A 21,337-nucleotide genomic window follows, 5' to 3' on the forward strand; every position below is an offset into this window, starting at 1 on the left:
ACAAGGGGTGGCTCTCAACATGCATGCGTGCCATTGCCTGCTGCATGCTATTACCCCTCTCTCCCCTATACGGTTTGAGTATTAATAGTAATGAATGTGGTGACTGTTACAATGAACATGGAATGAACAATGGCCACTGCAAATACTATGACAATTTATGTGCTCACATAGCATTTCCACAGATTTTGCCAAATCGCTGACTTTTCCAGTTATTACAAAATATATATCCAGAACACCTTGCAATGTTTAACATATTGTAACTGTTTATTGTATAATTTTAGAGATGAAATGTGAAATTCTTAAAGACCCCACTTCCTCAAGTATTTCCTTATACTGATTACAAATTATGAAAAATATGTATTCACTGTATATGCAACAAAGATAAGTTACATGACTTCCACTCAAATGCAGAATTTTCCCAAAATTTCTAGCTTAGCAGGAAGCTTGTTACATGTGTTATAAACATTGCAAGAATGAGAACTATTGCAGAACCAGAAATAAATGCCTATTTCTTTTGCAACTTACAGGGCATGGCACCCGACTGACCAGTATAATTTTGTGTCATCCTTTGTTTTGTCCTTATTTGTGCTGAGCACCCTTTTTAGCCTCAGCTTTTAACCAAGGTAAGGAAATTTTAGTTTTCAGACAGGCTTTTATTTTTGTTATGATAAGGAGCTGGACCCTGTATAGTGTGATGGGTGCAAAATAGCCTCAGTGCTGGTGCACCCAAAAAATTTGATTCAAATTCAAAACATTCATTTAACTCACAAATTTTTGGGCATCATATATTACTTCCAAATTCCACAACACCATGTAGTCTTTCAAATGCACCATCCACTCTATAATGCAACATCTGAGTAGTACATATGGAAGCTTCACAGCCACTGTTGACAAAGACACATCTTGATTTTCATGTGATTTTCATCTATACAACATCGTGCTCTGGCAGGCCCGAGCCAGTTCTTGATGACAATATCCACTATGTTCTCTGAAGTATTTCCAACTCCTGAAAAACATAAATGTAGTAAATGAACATAATTAATCCCTATCTGGGGTGTAAGGGGTGATCTTAAATATCAACCTCATTTCCACGTAGTATACACTGGACTGCATTTTGCAGACTAACGAGGCTCTGCCATCTTGACCTATGGCCACCATAATCCTCTGTAGGGCTGTGTGTGCGTTGTCCTGCATTTTGTCTTTATATGGGCTGAGTGCCCCTTTACAGCCTCAGCTTTTAACGAAAGTTAGAAGATTTTAATATTTTATGATTTTACTTACGTAACGTAACACAACGCAAAGGCTACAACACAAAACACTGAGAAACCCTTTGAAAACTGGTCAAGCACATCCTCAGGATTTATCTTTATGTTGCGATGAGCAGACTTCAATGCAAGACTGTTGAGTCGATTTTCACTGATGGAATTTCAAATATAAATCTTCAGTCGTCTGAGTGACAAAAATGCTCTTTCTGCTGAAGAAGTTGAAACTGGGAATTTAGCCAGTATCTGTAGAAGTTTACTGATGTTGGGAAATGATGAAAAATTGCACTGCACAAATCCTTTTATGGCAGACTTGGGTGGAGCAGTGTGCTTCTCACATTTTGTTTTCAACAATGCAAATTCAGCTTGGGCAATGCTGGGCTCAGGCAGACAATTTGTATAAAACTCTACCCATTCCTTCAGGTCTTCACTATTGACTGTAACACATTTATTTAGAACAACATTTTGCAAAGAAGAGATCAGTGTCCTGTGGCATTTGAATCCGCCACTAAGCTGTGTTATAATATGGTTAGGAATGGAAGAAAATATTCAACTTATAATATTCCTCACAGGTCACTGAGTGGATGTTCGATGAACTTGTCCTTTAACGATCCTTGGAAAATCCACATGGCCACCATTTTCAGTAACCATGCTAGTGGGAAAGGTGAAAATCTTGAATTATTCTTCTATATTATTGTGCATGGCATTTAAAGTATTGATAACATGATCCACATGGTTGTAAACTTCTTTTAAGTGTGCATTTACAGCCTGCAGCTGTCTCCATTGAGTCAGGATATAAGGAAATATGTTTTCCAAAGTCAGGAGGGGAACAGCAAATTTAGTATCTATGTTTGTAGATGATTCTAGCAACTCCAGTGCATACACAACAGCTGTGTACAACTCTTTAAATCGGATAACATTCTCATGGACCCATCTTGTTTCACAAAGACCTAACCGAGTTCCATGTTGTGTTTTGTAGCACTAGGGGTGTAAGGGGTGACCTTCCACGTAGTACACCCAAATGTCAACCTCACTTCCACGTCAGTACACCCTGGACTGAAGACTAACGAGGCTCTGGCGACTGGCCCAACTGCCAGTATAATTTTGATGTATTGTCCTGTTCTTTTGTCCTTATGTGTGCTCAGCTTTTAACAAGTCAGAACATTTTAAGATTTTTAATGCAACGTTAGAGTTGTTATATGTAATGGTAAGGGGCTGGCCCCCGTATGATGTGAAGGGAGCAAAATAGCCTAAGTGCTGACGCTCCCAAAATTTTAAATTCAAATTCAAATTTTGTAGCACTACTTGGTGTAGTTAGAGCTGCCCAAGTTTTGGGGATGGCCCTGGCTTCCAGAAATATTACAATAAGTAAGAAACACCACCACAAACGAACTCAATTCCTAATGAATCCTCGGTGTCAGTAAGACTAGAATTTGACTAGAATTTGAATTTAAAATTTTGGGAGCGTCAGCACTTAGGCTATTTTGCTCCCGTCACAGTATACGGGGGCCAGCCCCTTACCTCTACAAATAACAACTCTAACGTTGCATAACTAAAAAATTTAAAATTTAAAATGTTCTGACTTGTGTTAAAAGCTGAGGCTGTAAAGGGGCACTCAGTACACATAAGGACAAAAGAACAGGACAATACAAACAAAATTATACTGGTCATGGGGCCAGTCGCCAGAGCCTCGTTAGTCCTAAGTCCAGGGTGCACTAACGTGGAAGTGAGGTTGACATTTGGGTGTACTACGTGGAAGATCACCCCTTACACCCCTCGGTGTCAGTAAGATCGGACCTCATATGGATGACTAAAGGTGCAGACATTTTCAAATTTTTCTTCCACAAACTTCATAACGTAGTCCAATATAAATGTCAGATTACATCTCGGCACCCAGTTCTTTACAAGAGTCCAGATTTTTTTTCTGCGGGATTTAATTCAGGATGATATAGTGGGAGCCTTACCACGGAATGGCGATGTTCATTTAACAAGGGGTCCACTTTATAGGTTACATGTTTTGCTTTATGTAGTTTAATTATGTCATATAACTCAGGCTTCGTCATATCATGCGAAAAGGAAATACCTCTTTCTTGAAGCCAACTCTGAATGTTTTTCTTCAAGAAGCCATGAGTAGGGGGATGATTATTTGTGCATTATGATAAGAGGCATTGTCAAGAATAATCACAGAACAAATGTCTCATCTGTGTATATTATTGGTCAGTCTTGTCCTCTGTACTGCATTATTTGTCTCAAAAATCTTGTTCTTTTAAGGCAAATATCTTGCATTTCTGTTAAAATAGTTCTATTATTTTGCATCTTCCTCCGCCCCTCCATGTAGGACTGCCTTGACGGGGCTTAGTAGGGAGGCCAACTTCATCACATCATTTCACCCATTCTTCGCATCCATATCTCACGTTTATCACCATTCCATCACGTCATTCATCTCCATATCTTTGACCTCCCTATTAAGTAAGGTAGGGAGGTCATTTTCATATCATCATTTCATTCATTCTTCACATCCATATCTCACGCTTTCACCATTCCATCACGTCATTCATCTCCATATCTTTGACCTCCCTATAACTAAGGGTCCTGCTAGAGGAGACAACCTCGATAAAAAAACCCTATCCCAAGGTGTGAGTTGCACGTGCCGATGGGACAGTGTTGGCTGCAGGGTTAGGTGCAGTCGCGAACGTGGCCTCGGGGATTTCGGTTTGGTCCTCGAGTAGCCTCCATTTTTGGGGGTAGGCCTTCCTCGGCATAGAGGGCATGTCAAGGCGACAATTTATGGACCCTCCACAATAAATATTTTTTGTATATGGGTACAAAAAACAACTCAACCGGGGGAAACCCCCAAAACGAGCGCGGCCTTCCAGCCCGCTTCAAATAGTGGAAAAGACAAGTAACGTGCCACGTTATCTTGTGAGTAGTATTGTGCAGAAGACCGAGAGTACCGATGCATCTGCAACAACAAAGAAACATGGAGCTGCTACATTAAAGGACTTGTCACCATTTCTGATCAAGAAACAGCTAGACTACGTCGCTGGTTCAGACGTACCAGAAATAAAAAAGCTGAGAAACGGGAGTCTACTGATCCAGACCAGCACAGATCGCCAGACAAACCACCTTTTAAAGCTAAGATCTTTGGGCGACTTCCCTGTTAATGTTGAACCTCGCCGTCAACTTAACAGTAGTAGAGGTGTGATTCGCCACTGGGATCTGTTAAATGCTGAGGAGGAAGAGATTCTTGAAGCACTCTCAGACCAACATGTGACTGCAGTGCAGCGAATAAAGACGCGTAAGTCCGGAGAACTAGTACCAACTGCTTCACTTATACTGACGTTTCAATCGACCACTCTCCCAGACAGGGTACGGGCTGGATGTTTGAGACTCAAAGTCTGTCCATACATCCCTAACCCGATGCGTTGTTTCAAATTCCAGCACTTTGGGCACACTCAGCCTTCCTGCAAGGCCACTACCGCCCTTTGTGGTAAGTGTAGTCTGCCTGAGCATGGGACCGAACCTTCTGTTCCCAAATGCATTAACTGCCAAGGCGAGCACCCAGTCTGGCATCGTGACTGCCCCTCTTTCCAACAAGAGAAGAAAATCAGAGAGTTGGTCGTCACAGAGAAAATCTCTGCTGGTGAAGCGAAACAACGTCTCCGTGAAAGCATACGCACCACTCTACCTGTTCCATTCGCTACAGTTGCTGCAGCTGCTCTTACCCGTCGCAGTGTAGGGGTACAAACCAGCGACGTGTCCACCCAAACGACAACGCTTTCCGTAGTAGCTCGCCCTGCTTCGAGGAATCCAGCAACCACTCCTCGCTCCACAGAGAAAAAGTTCAAGCAGGTACACATTAAAGAATACTTTCTGAAGTCCAGTAGCTCTCCAGTCAGGGCGGCAGCGACCACCCTGAGACTTAAGGCGCAGCTGAAAGCTGCCAGGCGGGCGCTCAAAGCACCCGCCCCCACTGCCCCTTCTTCATCCCCTTCGCCCTCTGTGTCCTTACCCGAGGACATGATACAGGACGAAGCCGCGGATGAAGAATTTATCAAGGTGACAGGGCTTAGAAATAGAGTACGCCTCAAAAGGTAACTATAATACCTCCAGCTATGGCTTATTGTCTCCAATGGAACCTTAACGGTTTCCGTACACATCTCGAGGAACTGCAAATCTTAATATCTGAATTTGACCCTGCCATTATATGTCTCCAAGAGACACATTTTCGTCCAAATGAATCAGTGATTCTAAACGGATACACTCTTTACCGCACCGACAAGCTTCCCGAGGGTCGTCGTGCACACGGTGGTGTTGCAATCGGTGTTCGAGATACCATCCACTCAACACCAATCTTTCTCACCACCCCCCTCCAATCAGTCGCCGTGCGGGTCCATCTACCACAGCCAATATCTGTGTGCTGTGTCTACATCACAAGGGAGGAGCGATTCTCTCTTGAGGACCTCCATTGTATATTCGAACAACTTCCGTCTCCTGTAGTTCTTTTGGGCGATTTTAATTCCTACCATCGTTTGTGGGGCTCCGTTCGTACAGAGCCCCGGGGTCAAATTGTAGATCAATTCCGTGAGGCGTCAGGTTTAACGTTGCTGAATGATGGGACTCCCACATATTTCAGTCCTTCCTCAGGCACACACTCTGCGTTGGACTTGTCCTTCTGCAGTCCCAGCCTTGCTCCTACCACATCTTGGAGCGTTCACCCTGATCTATGGGGGAGTGATCACTTCCCACTGCTTCTAACTTTCGAACATCTTCAGCACTCACGTGAACAACACCCTCACTGGCATGTCAGTCGGGCCGACTGGGGTGCCTTCGAGCGTGCAGTGGACCTTGAAGTCGATCTAGCGTCGACTTTGCCAGCCATCGACGCCTTAGATATATTTGTGTCAAGAGTGCATGATGCTGCACGCACCTCCATTCCACATCCCAGTGGACCTGCGAGGCGACGCCCAGTCCCCTGGTGGACTGCGGAGATCAGTGCAGCCATCAAGGACCGCAATCATGCCCTAGATCGATTCAATAGGAACCACACTGCCGCAAACCTCGAGCAGTTTTGCATTAAGCGTGCCCGTGCCCGTCGGATTATTCGAGCCAGTAAGAAGGCGTGCTGGGTCCAATACGTGTCTTCTCTCACGAAGCAGGCTTCGTCGAAAGCCGTTTGGATGGACCAAAGTACGTCGCATCCAGGGGGGTGCATCTACTCCTCTGAGCGCTCTGGAGCACGATGGGACGTTGTACACTGATTCCGGAGACATAGCTAATATCTTGGCCACGCAGTTTTCTGATGCGTCTAGCTCTGAAAATTATGAACCACGTTTCCGCCGTGAGAAGGACCGTCAGGAACGACGCCCTCTAACTTTTCGAAGTCATAACACCGAGCCATACAACTCTCCATTCACTGAACGGGAGTTCGATCAGGCGCTTCGAGATTCTAAGAATACAGCTCCTGGAGTGGACAAGATCCACTATGAGATGCTTCATCTGCCCATTGGAGCCAAACATTTCCTTTTGGCGGTATTCAACAGGCTTTGGTTGGAGGACTCTTTCCCCACTTCCTGGAAAGAAGCTATTATTGTTCCCATCCTGAAACCAGGTAAACAACGCACCGCAGCCTCGAGTTATAGACCTATTGCCTTAACTAGCTGTGTGTGCAAGTTGATGGAACGCATGATCAACAAGCGTCTCACCTGGTTCTTGGAGGAAAACTCATTGATAAGTAATTTTCAATGTGGTTTTCGCTCCAACCGTTCCACACTGGACCATCTGGTTCAGCTGGAAACACATATTCAGGATGCATTCCTCAACAAGGAACATTTAGTTGCAGTTTTCTTTGACCTCCAAAAGGCATATGACACAACGTGGCGCTTTGGCATCCTATAGCAGCTCCAATCTTGGGGCGTGCGTGGCCATATGGCGTACTTTATTGAATATTTTTTATCAGATCACTTTTTCCGCGTACGTGTTGGGAACTCCTTTTCGGATCTTCACGAACAAGAGAACGGTGTCCCGCAGGGCAGCGTACTTAGTGTGACTCTGTTTGCCATAGCAGTAAACAGTGTTATGGCAAACATTCTTTCCCCTGTACATGGCCTCCTCTATGTCGACGACCTCACGATCTTTTGTCGCTCACGGAATCTCGCGTCAGCTTCTCTTCAACTCCAACTGACGATAAACCGTTTGGTTGAGTGGTCCTCCCAAACAGGTTTCACCTTCTCATCCGAGAAATCCGTGTGTGTTCACTTTTGTCGTCAGCGTACATGTCATTTAGATCCTGACCTGTACATGGGGAAGTCTCCCCTGTGCTTCGTGAATGAGGTCCGCTTCCTGGGCCTCATTTTCGATAAGAAATTAACATGGCTACCTCACCTTCGCCAGTTAAAGTTCTCTTGTCTTCGAGTTCTCAACCTTTTACGCGTTTTATCTCATACTTCCTGGGGTGTTGATAGGACGGTATTGCTTCGTCTATACCGTGCACTCGTCAGGTCGAAGCTAGATTATGGATGTGTTGTGTATTCTTCTGCTCGCCCATCTAGACTTCGCATCCTAGACACCGTCCACCATGCTGGTATACGTTTGTGCTCTGGTGCGTTTCGTACGAGTCCAGTCGCTAGTTTGTACGTAGAGGCATCTGAGCCGTCGCTGTCTCTGCGAAGACAGCGGCTGGTAGTTAACTACTTCCTCCATCTTCGCTCGATGCCTTCACATCCTTCATTCCACACCATCTCAGACGAGGGTAGGCTGGCAAGGTATCGGCTCCACCCTAGTGTCACTAGACCATTTGGTGTTCGTGCAGACGAGATCCTGTCAGCACTTGGTGTTGACAGTGATCTTCCTGGCGTCTCTCCACTCATTTCGCCTCTCCCTACCTGGGAGATTCCTGCACCTTCTATCGATTTTTCTCTGACTACTCTTCCAAAGTCAGACACCAATGGTTGTATACCAGCAACGGTTTTTAGAACTTCGTGCGAAGCACCCCAATTTTAATGTGTTTTACACGGATGGGTCCAAGACATTCGAATCAGTTGGTTGCGCCTTCGTCCTAGACTCTCAAAGTTCCAGTTACTTGCTACATCCTGCCTGTTCCATCTATACGGCAGAGTTGTACGCCATTCTAAAGGCACTGGACTTTGCAGACGTCAATGGTCTGAAGAAAGTCCTTGTGTGCTGTGATTCGACCAGCGTGTTGAAGTCTCTGGATTCGCCGTATTTCTGGCATCCGTAGCGCAACGCATATTCAGACGGCTTGTGTCCTTATCTGCCAGCACAGATGTACACTCCTGTTGGGTCCCTAGCCACGTGGGCATCCAGGGGAACGAAGCAGCTGATCCTGCCGCCAAGTCTGCTGATGCAGATGGCGACGTTCTCGTCCACCTTTTGCGAGATAGGGACCTGCAGAATGTGTTCCGTTCTCGCCTTCTTGACACTTGGCAGACCGAGTGGGATGTGGAAACGGGGAACAAGCTTCACGCTGTTAAGCCCACCATAGGTGTTTGGCGTTCCTCGTCTCGTCCCTCTCGGCGAGAAGACGTTATTCTTACCCGCCTGCGTATAGGACACAGCCGTCTCACGCATGGTCACCTACTGCAAAGGCTGGACCCTCCGTTGTGTCGTACTTGTAATGTTATTTTAAGCATCCGACACATTCTCGTTGAATGTGTCGATCTTGCTTACCTCCGGCAGACTTTTAACCTTTCCGGCTGTTTGTCATCCCTCTTGGGTGATGACAGCAGTATTTTATCACATGTTTTTAGTTTTTTGCGAAGAGCTGGACTCTTCCACCGTCTGTAAGGAGGTTTTTAGTTTATTCTGACTTTTTAATGTGTTGTGTTTGTCTCGTGCAAGTCTTTTTACAACCTTGCACTTTTAGTTTTTCCCAAGGGGCTATCTACACCCCCTTTTTTAAAATTAAGTCAGAATTTTAGATAAGGGGACATTTCCCCGTATACATAGAAGGGTGCGAAATGGCCTTAAGTGCCGACGCACCCAGAAATTTTAACTCAATTCAATTCAATTCAATGCATCTTCCTCCACCTAAATCCCATGTTTTGCAGCAACCGTCGCAAGCAACTCTCTTTACTTCCCGCAAAATTTGTCTGCCTGTAATTTTGCATGCAACTTTTTCAATGTCAGGAATTCATTTTCACGCAGAGCATAGTCATATATACACATACGGATAAGGTTTTCATCGAAAGTGTACACCGATGATTTGGTCGCTGGTCTTGCTCGTTCTTTCCCGGGAGTATGGAATGATGTGGAGGGGCTTTCTGACATCTCAAGAGATTGTCTTTCGTTCACAGTAGCCTTGATTGTTCAGAAACTCCAGTAGCAGCTGCTGTTCTTTTGCCAAATATCTTCATTGCAATGCTAATACCTTGACTAACACCCTCCTTCATGAACTTGTGCAAATTGCTTAGAATCTCTCGAGCTTGGCTATGCAAGGTTTTCGTTTTCAATTTTGACCGTACTGGGAGGCATTATGGAATTTAACCTCTTGTGTCCCAAGCGTCTCGATCGAGATACCCAAATGTAACCCTCACGGTCCCAAGCATCTCGATCGAGATACCCTGTGTCAAGGTCGTAGTTTTTACTTTATAACTTTTCTATTTTTGGCTAGAATTTCGATTTTTTAAAATATTGTTCCTAACACATGTATTTAACACAAATGTTTTTTTTGCATTTTTTTTGTCTTCGTGAAAATGGAGGGGGAAAGGTGGGAAAAGGGACTTCTCTTTTGCATCTCTTTTCAAGGTCAATTTTTTGAAGAACAAAGGAATACCGGCTTTGTTGTTCTAAAGCAATGCTTTTGACTCCCTCCTGTTAACTGCATTCGAAGGAAGTTTTCCGTGAGGGCGCAAGGGGGGGAGGGGGAAGACTGGTTGTTGAATCTGTGTTGTGAGAATGGAGTTTCGAAGCGTGCTGAAGGAAACCTTTGTTTTTTTAGTACAGGTGTCCACAAGTTGCAACAGAGGTTACCCTGCATTGTCTAAAAATAGAATTTCAAGCAGATGCAAGAATTGGCGCCACTTTTTCACTGCGTTCTAGCTTTTCGTCCGTGAATGTTGTGCGTAGGTGTCGTTTTGTGTCCAAGTGCGAGGACATTTTTTGGGTGAAGTGAAAATTTTTTAAAATAATTTTTTGGGGTTTTCTCCCTTCCCCTTCCATATATACGCCAAATTTGCATAAATTTTGCATTTTGACATTTTTGGGGGGCGGGGGGAAACACCAATTTTTTTTAAGAAAAGTATTTTTTGAGGGGATTTCCCCACTTTCCCCGTTAATATGTACGCCAAATGTGCATAAACTATATATCGTCTGAATCTGTGATTCATTCTGCGTACAATGGTATATCTTTCATATCTCTAGGACATTTTTTTTCTGAGCTATAGTCATTTCAATGTAACTGCATGTTGAAGCTTGAATCAGTGGCGTGCCGACCATTCCTTTTGGGAGTACAACTCAAGTTACATTGTGATATGATATTAATGCAAATATTTTTGTTCCTTACATGTCAGCGATAATTTCTACGTGCATTTTGAACTTTTCATATCCTTTTTTCGGGGGGGGGGGGCAGGGGGAAACCCCATTTTAAAAAAAGTATTTTCAGGGGATTTCTCCCCTTTCCCCCTTCATATATACGCCGAATGTGCATACATTATATATCTTCTGAATCTGTGATTCATTCTGCGTACAACGGTATATCGTTCATATCTCCAGGGCAAATAGTCTCTGAGCTAAAGTCATTTCAAGGTACCGCTGCATTTTGAAGCTTGAATCAGTGGCGTGCCGACTATTCCTTTTGGGGGTACAAGTTACATTTGTCATATGATAATAATGCAAATATTTTTGTGTTCCTTACATGTCAGCGATCATTTCCATGTGCATGTTGACATTGTCATGTATTTTTTTCTTGATGGGAGGGTGGGGGAACCAAATTGTTTCCCGAAATTTTTGAATTTTGAGAGTTAGCCCCCCACCACCACATATACGCCGAATTTGCATAAATTTCATATAGTCTGAATCTCTGGTTCATTCCGCGTACAACGGTATATCATTCATCTCTCTAGGGCAATTAGTCTCCGATCTACACTCATTTAATTGAAACTCTGCATTTTGCTCAAAATCTGCTTGGGCACCAAGGGGGTTACATGTGAAAATGACCTTGGGTTCCAAAAGGTTAATGTTCACTAACCAAATACATACACTTCCACACACACCACATGCAATACACGTGTGAGATGCCCCCTCCATGTAGGACTGCCTCGACGGGGCGAGGGGGCTTAGTAGTGAGGCCATTTTCATCTCATCATTTCACTCATTCTTCACATCCATATCTCATGTTTCACCATTCCATCACGTCATTCATCTCCATATCTTTGACATCACTATAACTAAGGGTCCTGCTAGAGGAGACAACCTCGATAAAAAAAAAACTATCCCAAGGTGTGAGTTGCACGTACCGATGGGACAGTGTTGGCTGCAGGGGTAGGTGCAGTCGTGAACGTGGCCTCGGGGATTTCGGTTTGGTCCTCGAGTAGCCTCCATTTTTGGGGGTAGGCCTTCCTCGGCATAGAGGGCATGTCGAGGCGACACTTTATGGACCCTCCACAATAAATAATTTTTGTATATGGGTACGAAAAACAATTCAAACGGGGGGAAAATGAGCGCGGCCTTCGAGCCCACTTCAATTAGTGGAAAAGACAAGTAACGTGCAACGTTATCTTGTGATTAGTATTGTGCAGAAGACCGAGAGTACCGATTCATCTGCAACAACCATGAAACATGGAGCTGCTACACCGTTCCTTATCGAGAAACAGCTAGACTACGCCGCTGGTTCCGATGTTCCAGAAATAAAGAAGCTGAGAAACGGGAGTCTACTTATCCAGACCAGCGGAGATAGCAGACAAACAACCTTTTAAAGCTAAGATCTTTGGGCGACTTCCCTGTTAATGTTGAACCTCACCGTCAACTTAACAGTAGTAAAGGTGTAATTCGCTACTGGGATCTGCTAAATGCTGAGGAGGAAGAGATTCTTGAAGTACTCTCAGACCAACATGTGACCGCAGTGTAGCGAATCAAGACGCGAAAATCCGGAGAACTTCTACAAACTGCTTCAATTATACTAACATTTCAAACGACCACTCTCTCAGATAGGGTACGGGCTGGATATTTGAGACTCAAAGTCCGGCCGTACATCCCTAACCCAATGCGATGTTTCAAATGCCAGCACTTTGGGCACACTCAGCCTTCCTGTAAGGCCACTACCGCCCTTTGTGGTAAGTGTAGTCTGCCTGGTCATGGGACCGAACCTTGTTCTTCTGGTCCCAAATGCATTAATTGCCAAGGTGAGCACCCACTCTGGCATCGTGACTGCCCTCTTTTCAACAAGAGAAGAAAATCAGAGAGTTGGTCGTCACAGAGAAAATCTCTGCCGGTGAAGCAAAACAACGTCTCCGCGAAAGTATACGCACCACTTTACCTGTGCCATTCGCTACAGTTGCTGCAGCTGCTCTTACCCGTCGCAGTGTAGGGGTACAAACCAACGACGTGTCAACTCAAACAACAACGATTCCCGTAGTAGCTCGCCCTGCTTCGAGGAAACCAGCAACCAGTCCTCGCTCCACAGAGAAAAAGTTCAAGCAGGTGCATACCAAAGAATATTTTCTAAAGTCTACTAGCTCTCCAGTCAGGGTGGCATCGACCACCCTGAGACTTAAGAGCCCGTATCACCGCTGGTGACGATACCTAAAAAATAGGTTCTTGCGTCGACCTTCTGTGCTCGAACAGTCAAGTGTGTGGCATTTAAATTTTACTGAGTTAAAGATCAAATAAGAAATTTGTTATGTCGTTAAGCCTTTTTTTAAATACATTATTTATTACGTAGTTTTCCTTATCTCAATTTCGTAAAATTCACTTGCTCGCCAATTATATGTAATAACTTAAATCAAGATTTTAAACAACAAGAAAGCTTCTACTGTTCTTCTACAGCAAAGAAATGAAACTGATCTTACATAATTTTCTTTAGAATGTCTGTAGTTTTTCGACGTACAGAGCAATGTATGTAAATTTTAACTTTGACTTTTCGAAGCTGGTCGTGCTAGCCGTTTCCCCCTCTGTACCGCTCGCGCCCCTCATGAACCCCCCTCCTCTCCCTTTCCTTTTTTCTTTCACAATCGGCCAGTCTTCCTCAAGTGGCAAGAAAACCGCATGCTGAGAGCTAGGAAAAGAAAAAAGAAGGCAGGGAAAGGTTTTGGGGGGAGAATCAATGGTTTGGGCGATGCTTGTAAACAGTTCTTCACTACGCGATATCCTCATACTAAATCACGATGGGGTTGTAGTGCAATGACAACAGTGAAGGACGGTGGATTTCCCCAGTATATTGTTCACAAATGGGAAGGGCTGATTGCACAGACTGAAGTATACCTTTACAAAAGGTTTGCCCGCGAAAGAAAAATTGTGCCAAATTATAACTTTTTTTTTGTTGTGAGAACACGAAAGTCCATTACCAATGAATTTTTTTTTAGGGTGAAGGTGACTTTACCCAAAGTTTTTAGGTAAATATTGTGTAAATTCTATCTGGTGGTGGATTATCATCCAGTCATGCAAATGAATGACTTTTTAGCTGTCGATCATAAATAAGTTCAATGAACGTTCATTGTAAGTTTGAGATATTCCTGAGGGTCAATGGTAAAAAATACTTGATGACCTGTTATGGAAATAGTGCTATTTTTAAAAATTTTGAACGTCCGTTCAATTTAATTTCGAATTTGACTCTCTTCATGATTTGTAAGTAGGGGGATAAAATATATTTACTAAACGTGGTTTAGTACCGCAAATTCAAAAGAACTACACATGATTTATTCATGTGCAATATATGGGCAATTTATTCTGCAGACACATACAGATAATACAACTAAAGAATAAAATATGTGGATGTGTTAATAAGAAATTTGCTAGTGGGAGAGTCCAATTACATAGGAAGTAATACACTACCCTTTCCTTACGTAGTTACTTGGAACTTTTGTAGGTCTGAAAATAGTATTTACTTTTATTTCTATAAAAGCATAATGTTGTTTAAGAACGGTTATTAGATTCCTCTGCACTAAATTTCTAAGTGAGGCTATTAAGGTGCAACTTCTCCCTTCCCCCCATTTACTCACCGTATGCAAACAGTGTGAATACGTTTTTGCTGAAATGGGAAAATGAACCACAGCAAGAAACTAATAAAATACGTCTGTTTTTATGAACAGCTGCAGAATTATCTACAAACTTGTTGAAATTCACAGTTTTGCTAGCTTGTACTCATTGGACGAAATACATACAGCCAGGGACGGAGCTACAAGGAGGTTAGGGGGGATGAAACCCCAACAACATATCTAAGCTCCCTGTAGCCCCCAGATTTTTATAGTACGGTAGACGCCTTTCGATCGAAAATTAAAGAAGTAGAAGCTATCTTACGTAATATTTTCCATTATAAAACTTCCCTTAGGGCAAGGCCATTGCAATGTTCAAGTACATTTCCTGCTTTTATAAGATCGCAAGATTATTACAACGTGTTGTACGTAAAATCGTGGTTGGAGGTGGCAGCTGCAGATCTGCATGGATCAACAACGGACATTGATTATTTAATACGTACTAAGTAATTGTTAAATCACAAGTCTCCAAAATTGCCAAAAAAGATGTACAGATACTCTGCTGCCTATCTGGTAGGTGGATGTGTTCAGTGGCTGTGGGATTGCTGTTTGGTTGTTGGAGGGTCAAACGATGATAATACGATGCCTACGAAGCTAAATGATAACAATTATTATCCTATGTAAATCATGTCACTATTTTTGGAACGAGTGTTAAAAATTAATTTTTATAAGTTGGAGGATGTTACCAATTGTATTGTGAAGGTAACACTGAGAGAACAAACATATTTTCAGTGCAAATTCACCTACACTAGGAGACAAAAGCATTGACTATCAATATCATTGACATTAATCAATGGATACAGTTGCAGCTCTCGCACTGGGCAGATGTGGTTAGTAGTGAAAATAACTACCAATAGTTTTATGTATGTTTCACATCTGATTCTTCTCCATGGAATAGAAATTGGCCACTCGGCATAAATTATTTTCCAACGTCATAAATAATAATTTATTAACATGTAGACCTAGGCTTACAAGGAATAAAACTGCCCAAGCTTGCTGATTTTTGCACTAAATTGCAATGTTTAGTTGCACAAAGGCTAATCGGGACAAAACCTACAGCCTATAGTGGAATCCGGGCCACTTAATTAAATGTGCCTAACCGTGGATCGAACTCGTGACCCGTCCATTACAAAGCATCATTATTACCGCTAACCGAGGCGGGAAGGTTCACTCATAATCTTTCTAATTATTAACATTTAAGAGTTAGTTAGTTTCTTTAGTCTTTTAATTCCTTAAAAATTTTTGCCTCTCGGATGTTTTCAATAACAAAAATAGATGTAACGATGAAAGGATTGAGAAAACATCGCTGACAATTATGTTCATTGCAAATACTCGAATGATAAACTACAATCAAAAAAGCTGCCCCCCGTGGCGGAGTGATTAGCACATCGCGCTTCGACGCCAGAGGTCCTGGGTTCGAATCCCAGCTTGGGTATGGGTGTCCATTCATCAATTTCATCATATCATCACTCATCCCCCATATTCGCAATTAGCCAAAAGTGACGGAAAAGCCATGTAAAGTAAACTAAATCAATCAATCACTACAAACAGAAAATAAACTTGACGGTTCTTGAGATGTTGAACGTCCTCCAACTTTCAAAAAATCATTTTTCACACCTATTCCGGAAATTGGAAACACCATTTGTAGACGATAATAATTTTACACATTTAACTCTATGTATAACCTATAGAACCAAATAACAATCTCACAGCTACTGAATAAATCCACTTACCAGGTAGGCAGCAGAATATCATGTCAATTTCGTGACAAGTTTGGCGACTCATGATTTAACAATTTCTTAGTATCAAATGATCAGTGGCCATTGTTGATCCAGGCAGATAAGATGTTGCCCTGCCCTTCCACGATTTTAGAACACATGGTAATAAGGTAACATCTTCCTGAAGTAGGAAATGTACTTGAGCATTGTAATGACCTTTTATGAAAGTTTTAGTTTTATAATGAAAAAAAAAATATCTTGTTTCGGTCGAAATGCTTCTACTGTACAATACAAATCTGAGGGCTAAGAACTATTTTGACGGACGGACTCCAACCCTCACTACCCCCTTTAGCGCCATTCCCGAAGTTCAAAAGTCCTCTTAGAATTTATTAAAGGAATATGAATATGAACCTTCCAAATAACTGCATCACACACACACACACACACCCACACCCACACCCACACAAACAGGTCTTCACTACTTATATGTATAATTAAAAAAAAGAAAGAGCATATCTGAAAAAACATCGGCACACATTTATTTCTTTTTCATTTACAACTTGTGCTTTGGAAATAAAAATTAACCTCGTACAGTCTTCATCATTTCAGCCAGTGTATCTACACAAAGGTCATCTTATATTACGGTCACACGGACATATCGTGCTGTAAGTAATATTGTCCACGAAAATTTACACATCCAAAAAAGTTTAATTTCTTTGTTGCAATGTTTCCTCCTAGACAAACTAAAGTACAACACTCGAGATTATTCCCTTATTAATTAAATAATTATTTTTTATAATTATAATTTACAATTAACTCTCAAGGATAAAGTTAGCACTTTTGTGTATTTATTACGCTACTGCGTCTTCTATTCCCCAAACAGAATTCTTGCATTACGTTGAGAAATATTCTCAATTCTTTATCAGACACTGGAACACATACACAAACTTACAGTACAACTAAAATTTATGAAAGCAATGGCATTTATTAATAACTGCTAACTACAATCCCTGGTATTGTGCAGCAAATTATACATACATAATTCATTATTCACATCAACAACATTTGCTAACATTAGGGTGGATTTGCTATCTTTGCCTATAAACATTATTGAATTTTAAATGAATGTACAAGTGAGTTTATAGTTTACATATTACTACATTTCCTTTCTTGTTATGAGCTTCACCACATTAGTAGAGTCTAATAAAGAGTATTAAAGGATTACGAGGTTAATGTAATTTCACGGAAAGTGATTCTGATATCTACAAAATCCTTATGTACTTCATTCTATAAGTTATTTCTGTAAAGTGATTTGAAGCAGTGATTTCTTCCCAAAAAATCATCTGATTGAAATCTGGATTTAAATCAATCCACCTTGGCTGATACCAAAAGTATAGTATTACAGTAATTTATGGATAATTTTGAAAGTGATGTATACGAATGATAATTTGGTTAACAAATTTTACACACCTACTAAAATTTCTTATGGTTGTTTTCAAATTTTGTTTTTAATGATTGTGCCTAATTAGTATTTTTCAGGAAATTTTTAACTATTTCAAGTTTTTTTTAATGTACCTGAGGATTTTTTAGCCTAATTAAAGATTTTTAGAACCTACTTGAACATTTTTGGATTGTAGAACCTATTTTAGAAACCTAAAAGCACACGTCTTTAGAACCTAAAAGTCAGAGTTCACTTATTTCAGTGGCAGCTTCCGGCGGGTTTGTTTCTTGGCATTTGTAAAGTTCTCATTTTGATTTTTTTCCTGGTGTCTCTTATGGGTGAATTTTTCCATTTCGTCAACTATATACTGTGGGTTTCTGATGGGCATTGACCTTCTCCGTCTAGGATCAACTAGTTCAGGAAGTAGGCAGTCCATATAGAAGTTAGTTAATGGTGTCTCCATCTTCTGTGACCAGAAGTCATCATCCCGGTGAATAATTTCAATCCGTAATCTCTGCGGTGTCCACAAACCAAACATGCAATATTGCCTTCTGGTCACATGCAATTGGCCTTGTACTTGATAATAGAAATGGTGATTCTTATTCACGTCACCGATTGAACGTTTGTCTTTGCTCACGTTCCAGAATGAACATTTCCTTTGTAGAATCAGGTCTTCGGGCGATATCAACGCACCTGATGATGGACACTTTACCTCGACCAAACCATCTTTGCCTATTACTCTATCAGGAGTTGCTCCTAGGAATGCTTTGAGGGGATCCACGAAGAGTCCACACTCTTCAACCTTCACACCCATTTTTTCTTCCAGGCATTGGATGGCAGTCTTCTCATGACTTCTACCCCATATCATGGCGTCGGTATCAAAATCCATATAGAGGAGAGATGCCACTAATTTCTCACATGAGGTGTAAGGCTTACGCCTACACACAGCACCAAAATTGGAGGCTGTCAACAGCTTCCTACGAATTTCCTTCCAATGTCGGCTATTTCTTTGTAGCAGAGTTCGGCTTTCCAGATCTTGTCTTTCCTCATTTGTAGAAGGCAAAGACGCCAATAGTTCTTTTTTCGCAATATCGTATTCCAAAGGTGTCATGTCTGGTGATGGTACATTTGGTCCATAACTAATTTCCATGGGTGTCACATTCTTCACACTTCGGATGGAGCGTTTCTTTATCAAAGTTTTCTCCCTCATTGCACGTTGACGACGTCTGCTCTCCACAATTTTTGTATACTGGCCTGGACTCGTCTGGTTCATAGCCTTGTTGAGCTTGTAGAAAGGTTTCTTACTGTTGAATGAAACAACGGCGGCATAGCTCCTAGCTCTGTAGCTCCTCTTTAACGCAAAATTTACTCTTTTCCCCCCTACAAATTTACAATGACATTGTTGAACTGTTCAACGGCGTTGCTATCAAGATCTTTCAAAAGACTCCGGGCGTTTCTCTGAATTGTATGTATGTGTATTTCGTTCATCAGAGGGAGGATACCTGCAGTTTCTAACTCTGGAACCAAATTTTTCTCTCCTTCTTTCGAACCTTTACAAAAATAGGATGCACAGGTTCCATGATCGCCATAAATATGCCTCGGCACGTTAGATACATCCTTACGAAAATTTGAAATTTTTTCATGTTCGTTTACTGTGCTCTGCTTTGCCCAGTGGCGAGCAGCTGAAACGACAGCAACACGCATCCTCTTGATACTTGATCCTAAAATCTTACGTAAATTTACGTTTCGCAGTTTGCTGTTGGTGGCAATGTCTTTCAATTTGTTGCCGTAGTTTCGCATGATATGATTCCGGCATTCTATTTTATCGATACTCAAATCGACATAAGGCCTGGCTTGTACTAGTTTGGTGTAAACACTACAGTCTCCGTCTGCAATGAGCGTCCCATATTTTACACCATACATATCCAGACTTGACTTAAATCCTTCCGCAATGATATCTGCCTCCATGCTGCATGCACTCCCGGACCAGTTTTTGTAGCATATATGCTCACCTGCTTCCTTACCTTGTCTCTCCGCACGCGCACAAATAGTGCAATACCTATTTCGCACACCTATGAAAAGAACTTTTCTTGTATGGAATCCAACGATTGCAGCCACTCCAGAGAGAGAACTGTAATTGCTATTCTTATAAGAGCGCTTTGCATAAGCGCCATCTGCAATTACAGTCAAAATGGGAATCCCATTTTTATCAACTTCTCCTCTGGCAACTGCAATAGCAGCCTCTTCCGCAGCGGAAGTCTCCATTTCTTGCAGCGCCGTCTTTTCCCAGCCGTCACACACGATGTCGTGGTATTTGGCGTATGTATTTACAGACATTACAGGCATGTCCATAGCCGCAGTTAATTCTTCCAATTGCCTATACCCTGCACCAGCACACATTACTCCGGACACGACTGCCGTATTGATGTCCATGCCTGTTGTACGCTCAGGATCATCCGTACTGATGTGATGCTTTGATTTACACATGTTGCACGTAAGAGTGAACATAGAATTTTGCCCCTTTCGAACTTCTCCCGTGATATCCATATTTTTTAAGGTGCAACCGAAAGGTCCATGATCACTTATTTCTTTTAGTTGAGTGAAGAAATGAGAAATATCAATCACTCGTCGCCCGGTGACCACATATGATGCATCAGAATTACTTCCCTTTCCGACAACATTTGATGAGGGATATTGAAATCTTGATGGCATTTCTTCATTCTGCACTGAATATGATGAATCGGGATCTGGATTTGAGACTTTTTCGGGCGTAGAAGTTGCAGGTGGTGTAAATCGATCCAGGTTTTCATTACTTCCGCCACTTCCATCATTATTTGTTACACGCCTGTAACGAAAAAGGTTCGATTTCATATTACATTTACCATGTTCATAAATTTAGGGTAAATAGATATCTATTTCAATATTGATGCAACGGAATTTATAATTATTCTACCTACACACTCCAGTGGGGCAGGAAAGTACTCGTATTTACTATTTTTATTTTTGGGTTACAAAGTCTAACCCTCTCCCAACACAAGTTTTCCTATCTTTTAATGGTAACCTTGCAAAACCCTATATTTTGCAATTAAAATCATTGTTCACAAATAATTGTTATTTTTTTAGAATTTTGTATTTATTTGGAATACGTATAGATTTTTAATAATCGTAAAAAACAGATACGAATTCCGGAACAGATGAAGCCATAGTCGGATCCAGAATTTTTGTCTAGGGATGGCACAGCATGTGCTGCAATCATGTGTATGGGGCGGTGTCTGTGTAAGTGTGTGTGGAATGGAGAGAGAGAGAGAGAGAGAGAGAGAGAGAGAGGGAGAGAGAGAGAGAGAGAGTGAGAGATAGTGAGAGTGTGTGTGTGCTCAGCTCAGCAGGGAAAGTGTTACAGGATGTCTTGTGTACATTGTGAATTTAGATAGAGAGATATATTGTCTGCCAAAAGTACTATAGGGACAATTTATTTTCTTTTTTGACGAAAATTCTAGGAGCTCTTTTGGTTTACAGTAGATTGACCTATTTATTAATCCCTAGCCATTCTGTGACCATTTTACACCCTTCTATGTATACAGGGAAATAACCCCTTATCTAAAATTCTGACTGAAAACTAAAAAAGGGGGTAAATAGCCCCTTGGGAAAAACTAAAAGTGCAAGGTTGTAAAAAGACCTGCACGAGACAAACACGGCATATTAAAAAAT

This window comes from Lepisma saccharinum, chromosome 12 (genome assembly GCF_977018435.1).
Source record: "Lepisma saccharinum chromosome 12, izLepSacc3.1, whole genome shotgun sequence".
NCBI lineage: Eukaryota > Metazoa > Arthropoda > Insecta > Zygentoma > Lepismatidae > Lepisma > Lepisma saccharinum.